Source organism: Poecilia reticulata, linkage group LG20 (genome assembly GCF_000633615.1).
Source record: "Poecilia reticulata strain Guanapo linkage group LG20, Guppy_female_1.0+MT, whole genome shotgun sequence".
In the NCBI taxonomy this organism is placed as follows: Eukaryota; Metazoa; Chordata; class Actinopteri; order Cyprinodontiformes; family Poeciliidae; genus Poecilia; species Poecilia reticulata.
In genome coordinates this window covers 20,511,836-20,518,867 of record NC_024350.1, presented here as the reverse complement: position 1 = coordinate 20,518,867, position 7,032 = coordinate 20,511,836, and positions in this window count along the sequence as shown.

The window sequence follows — 7,032 nt, the reverse complement described above, 5'->3', positions numbered from 1 at the left end:
CAATCTGTGCCGTTGTTAGAGAAAACATTCGGTGGTTTCGTGTAAATGCACACTACAAACGCAACAAAACTCTTCCGTTTTCCCCCGAAATCGTTGTCGTGTAAACGGGGCCTTAGAATTAATTTTTGTTGCTAAGAAAAACGGAAATTCTGGAAGAGAAAAAAACCCAGAAAATGTCCTGGTAACTTTTTGCCTGGATATTTTCAGTTTTTTAACAGAATTTCCATCAGAAGTTTCCCGTAATTTAACAGTATTTTAGTTAAAATTTTTTCCGTAAAAAAAAAAAACGGAAAATGTCCTGGTAATTTTCTGCCAGTACATTTTCTGTTTTTTTTACGGAATTCCCAGCGAAATTTTTTTCCGTAATTTAGAGCACAACAATGTATATTTTAATGTTATTTGCTGAATATTTTTTTATTTTAAACATTGTAGTCAGTGGATGATGTCTGTAAAAGCCCTTGTCCAGGAGCAGAACTCAATACATTATAATAGTTTAAAATAATTAAAGAAATGCAAACATTATATATTATGACAATTAAGTATAAGTAGTCATATAAATAATTATAAAGGTATCAATAAATTGAATTAAAAATATTTTTTATATATTTTCCAACTCCATTGAAATTTGTCCTTAGTTTTTGTCAACACCGTCAGAAATGAAAATAATGTAAAAAAAACAGGCATTATTGGGGGGCACCAGAACTTCTGAGGACCCCATGACCTCTTCCTTTCTCTTCCTTTGCTAAGAGGGCTAGTTATCTCTGGTTAGCTTAAGTTATTCTTTAGTTTTTTCTTCTTTTTATTCCTAAGTTTTTTGTCACAACCATGATGTATCAACACCATAACTGACAATTTAAAAAACTTTGATGAAATTTAGTGAAATTAAAGCTTAATTTTAGTAAAATGTAAAGATTGCATGGACCTGATGAGCTACAATATGGCCTCATTCAGAATAACATTATATAAGTTAAGGTAGTTTGGCTTTTTGTCAACTCCGTCAGATGTCAACTCCATCAGTTTTTCTGACTCTTTCAGTGAAATTGATGTCAAATCTCACTTAAATGTGCAATTAATTCATTTCAGTGTATTTTACAATAATTGCATTACTTCACATGTACCAATTTTTTCATTTTATTCACTTGTTTGACACCACCTTCAGTTCTGTGTCAACTCCGTCATGCAGTGTCAACTCCGTCAGATGGACTTTTTGTTGTTTTAAATAATATTTATTTCTTGAGAAGCATTTGTCTGTAAAATGAGTAAAAATATCACTAATAGGGTCATTAAAAATTATTCAGTATTTATTTTTGTCAGATGGTGATGACAAAGTTCTGGGTCAGGTCGATTAAAAATGTAATATTTAAAAAAAAATGTTGCAACTGGGAGCCTGCACCTCAGCATCTTCACATTTCCAAAACATTATTTGTCATATACACTGCTCAAAAAAATAAAGGGAACACTTAAACAACACAATATAACTCCAAGTAAATCAAAATTTTGTGAAATCAAACTGTCCACTTAGGAAGCAACACTGATTGACAACGGGGACCCTTGTCGGGTCAATCAGTGTTGCTTCCTAAGTGGACAGTTTGGTTTCACAGAAGTTTGATTTACTTGGATTTATATCGTGTTGTTTAAGTGTTCCCTTTATTTTTTTGAGCAGTATATATATAGTGTATATACAATTTCAACTATTGAAATTTCAATATAGTTTCAACTATTGAAACATTAAGTTGTTTTAAAAGCATTAATTACAAATAAACAAATGTTTAATATATGGGTAAAATTCTTTGTTTTATTCCAGATCTTCACACCAATGACAGAAATGCACATTCTTTTCATTGTTTCATTGTCTTTCCAGCGTTGTACGCCTGCGCGAAATTTCCATACGTCCAATAACATGCATGGTGTCTATATACGTCAGCGCCTCACCAGCAAAGTACCTCACCGCACGTCACTGATATATATATTGAAATTGATATATAATTTCAATATATCAACTATTGAAATTTCAACTATTGTTGAAATTTCTTCAGGATTTCTTCAGCCAATTTAGGGCCCACACTTGTATAATATTTATTAAAATTATGAACTATCTCTTCCATGCTATTTAMATTTTTATCTCCAATGTTTGTAAACATTTCCTCAAGTAGTTTTAGTTGAGGAAAACTAATAGGCCTGGAGTTTTTTCAAATAACACTGTTTAAAATATTCCAGATACCTTTAATATTATTTTTGTCTATCCAACTGTTTAAAGTAATAATCTTGTTTTGCTATTCTTAAAATAGCATTAGATATATATTGATTAATGCAGAGGTTCCCAAACTGTGGGGCGCGTCACCTAGGGGGGGTCGCCATGCCATTGCACGCTGTATGTGCTGGGTTTTTACCTTAGAATGGCCAACTCTCTGTTATTCCTCTGTCAATTTGATACAGTAGGGGCTTCCACACTTCCCATATCTGTCTGCTCTGTCACTTTTATCATTAGTTAAAACTGTTTAATCCGTTGTTAACATTTGGTAACCTGCTTTTACGAGTCACCTAGTGACCTAGTGATGTTGTTGTCTATGCTCAGCTACATACATTCATTTCACCCCCAAAAAAGTCACCACCCCAACCCCTTCAGGGACAGGGAGTCTGTAAGAATCCTCTCTCCTCCCTCCCACACGTCATTCAACCACACAGCTATTTGTAATCCATAGGGGTTGCCCATAAAATATTTGGAAACCACTGGGCGGAACGCAGGAGAAAAAGTTTGGGAACCACTGGATTAATATACTATATATACACACTAGTGTACCAGTGTGTAAAGTGTATATATATATGTGTGTGTGTGCATATATATGGTATATTTATATATATATACCATATCATACCAACTTTATTTATAAAGCACTTTAAAACAACCACAGCTGATACAAAGTGCTGTACATTAAGACAACATAACAATAAGAAATAAAAACAAACAAACATACAATTTAAAACTAGATCCTGCTGGAGTTGAAAGCCAAATAAAATAGATGGGTTTTAAGACAAGCTTTAAAAGTGGACAGTGAAGGGGTCTCTCTAACCTGCAAAGGCAAGTTGTTCCGTAACTTAGGACCCATGATAGAGAAAACCTTGTCCCCTCTGAGCTTCCTTATAGATCTTGATAGATTAATGCTCTATATTGACCTATATATTTTTATATATGTACATAGATGTATAAAAACAATATATAGAAAAAATACCCACCCMAAATTATTACAACAGTAAAAAAAAAATCGCAATAAAAATGAAAAGCACCAGCAACACAAACAAAAAAACGACAATAACACAAGACATTCACATATATTTTTGAGAAATGACTCAATTTGTGGCTTCACCAGATCTTTGAAGTATTTTTCGGGCACAACTGTCTCCTTCACACTGATAAAATTGGCATAGTTTTTTTCCATACTTTTCCATAAGGAAGTACACGRACAACCCATAGAAAAAATAACAAACACAAATAATCACGATAGTAAACAGAAACTAGAATTAAAAATGAACAGCACAAGCAACACAAACCAACAAACAWCAATAACAAAAGTCCCCATATTATTTTCAGAAAACACACGATTTCTGTTTTCTTCAAAACTTTCTCTCGGTCAGCGCTCTCTTCATGGCTCTCAGTTGAGGAATGATCCTGATGAACCTCCCCAGCCGGGGAAGGTTCAAAAAGCAAGGAAGAAGAATCGTGCTGTGAGAAGCAAACTTCCCCAGCCGGGGAAGCTTGCTTCTCAGTTGAGGAACGATCTTGATGAACCTCCCCAGCCGGGGAAGGTTCAACAAGCAAGGAAGAAGAATCGTGCTGTGAGAAGCAAACTTCCCCAGCCGGGGAAGCTTGCTTCTCATTTGACGAACAATCCTGACGAACCTCCCCAGCCGGGGAAGGTTCGAACAGAAAGGAGTCAAATGCATCATACTGTGACTCGGTTCTCTCTTCCTTAGAGCTACTTTCATCTGAATCGTTACCAGGGAAAACTTTAAAGCAAAGCTTCTTCATCCCAGTAGTAACTAAGTAGCCAATGGCAAAACTCAGATGAAAAAACATGTTTGCTAACTTCCCCAGCCGGGGAAGCTTGCTTCTCAGTTGACGAACAATCCTGACGAACCTCCGAGGTTCGTCTGACACATCCTGAGTGATCTGACACATCCCTAGTACCAATACTACAGTTTAGGACCCTGTACTTGTCTGCTCTGAATAGAAAAAAATAGTCAATTCTTGAGTAAACGCCTTGGGGGTGAGAGAAAAAGGTGAACTCCTTAGCCAATGGGTGGCAATTCCTCCAGACATCAAATAAGCCAATCCTTTTAATCATTTTCTTTATATACAGATTCAGAGTTTATTTTTTTTAAAGGGTTTGAGGAATCCAAGGAAGGATGCAGTTGTGCATTCTAATCCCCTTCACATATCAAAACACCAGATGTTTCAGCCAATATGAGATCAAGCATTTTATCAATAAAGGTTTTGTCATGTCCTGGAGGTCTATATACGTTAAGTAAAGTTACTTCATTTGAGTCTAGTGTTCCCCTAACCAAAACAAAACAGTCTTCTTTGTCTGTAATTTGTTTGAATACCTGGAAGTCCACATTATTTGCAACTAATATTGCCACACCCCTAGTGTGTCCATTTGAGTGGGAGGAATAAAATGTATTTTTAAAACCTATTTTCTTTAATTTTTCATGGTTCTCTTTTGTTAAATGGGTTTCTTGCCAGAAGATTATTTGTTGCTGTTCTCTCTTCATCTTAGCTATAAGCTTCCCTCTTTTAATTGGATTCTGTAACCCGTGAACATTAATAGTTCTAAATGTATATTGCTTTTCGAACATACGTCTTTAAATGAATAAATCCCTCTAACTTACACATCCAAGGTGACCATAACAGTAAAACATTTATAAAAATCAAAAAACAAAGAACCTGAAACTTCTAACCTTACAACAGGAACGACTTCCAAAACAAAACGACTCATTGAGGAGTCTTGGGTGAAGAGAAAAGTCCCCATGAGACTCTTCTCATGGGGGGCGGACTGACATACCTCGTACGAGTAGAATCTCAGTGCAGTCAGAGCCCTTAAACCGGCTCCCAAAACAGTCATGTATTATCTACTTTTCTTCTTTTTTTTTTAATCTGTAACGTATTTCTTAACATTAGCGAAGGTTAAACGAAGAATTATTATAATAATGTTTGTCAGTGTCTCTTATACAAAAATAACCATATCTTAGTCCACATGATGGGTCAGATCACTGTGATTCCTTATGGGTTTTTTATTATTTCGCATGGGTTTTAAGGAGCGGCGCTTAGCTTGAAAAAGTGGCTGCGTCTCCAGCCTCAAGATGAAATCTGCTGAGTTTTTTTCGCGCTCTCTCTCCGTGTGCGTCGGTGTTCCGTCGTTTGGCCTCAACCGTCATCCAGGACGGTCTGTCCAATTTTTCCATCGGCGCCGTCAGGAGGGAACCATCGTTGCTATTGCAATCGGGAGCGAGACCTCTCTTCTGCAGGTCCTTCATGGCTTCCGCCGCGCTATTATACGTGATCGTGCCGCCGTCAAAAAACACACGGAGCTTAGCTGGCGGTGGGGTTTGGAAACGGAGACCTTTTTCTGTCAGACGTTTTCTGATGGGGGCGTAAGCTTTCCTCTTCTTTTGGGTCTCTGCCGGGTAGTCCTGGTCGAAATAAACCCGCTGCTGGATGAGTCGAATCTCTCTTTTCTTCCACGCGGCACGAAGCACCAAATCCCTGGTTCTGAATGCCAGAAAGGAGATCACCACAGAGCGGGGGTTCGCATTCTGCGGCGGTTTGGGACCCAGAGCCCGGTGGCAGCGCTGTATAGCTAAATCGATATCCTGGAGCGACAGCTCAGTCTTAATGAAACCGTCCATAAACTCCAACAGGTTGTCTTCCTCCGTGTCTTCCGGAATCCCGTACACACGGATGTTGTTTCTACGTGAGCGTGCTTCTAAATCAGTCCGTTTGGCTTGAATTTTGTCTTGGTTATTTATAGTTTGAGACGGCACCTCTTTCGCCGCTGCGGTCCACTCCTCCATTTCTGCCACACGTTGTAACGACTCCTCCGCTCTCTTTTGGTTCTCTTTTATGTCCGACACAATTTCGTTTAGTTTTCCATTAATCTCCTCTTGGAAACTTCTTAAATCCCTCTTCATGTCGGCGGAGAAGTCGTCACGAAAGCAGCACAGCTCTTCCTTCACGTCTGCACAGATAGCTGCGATCTCTTAGTGGATAGCTCCGATGCTAGCCTGAAGCCCTTCCATAGCCATCTGCTGGTCATACACCTTCGTCAAATAGTGAAATTCTCTTTCCTGTTTCGTCTGTCTGTTTTGATATAACGTTACTTTTCGATGCCTTTCCCCTTTCCATCATAAAATAATCAGTCTTAGAAGGTTAATTCAGCTCTGGCAACGGGGAATTAGCGACCGAGTTGGGAGCTCTGGTTCAATGCGTCTGCTCACCTCAGCGCCATAACCGGAAGTCAGATGGAACTATTTTAAACCAATCTTAACAATCTTTTAATATTTGTCAGTCAGTACAACACAGATCATGTCTTTTTTATTATCAAGGTTGTAATTAGGGAATTATTATTATTATTATTATTATTATTATTATTATTATTATTATTACATGTCTCCTGTAGTGTTAAATATAAATGCTGCTATATGTGTTCAAGTAAGGAGCAGTTTGTCAATGAATCCAACTGCTATATTTCTGGATGAAATTGATACATTCTAAAATAAAGGTCGTACGTGTCAGTAAAAGTGAAATGGGTTCATTTTCCAGAGGCTTGTGTCATGGCTCGTGACTTGAAATGTAGCTAGATGTTTTTTTCGTTGCTGACGATAAAGAAGGTGATAAGGAGGGCTGGTTTTGTTCTGGGGGCAGATGTGGAACCTATAGAGATTCCAAAAGTTTCGAGTTTCTATGAAACTCGAAAAAGCGTATCTTCAGTCAAGAGACTTTGTCATAGCCACTGTTATACAGACTGCTACAGGAGA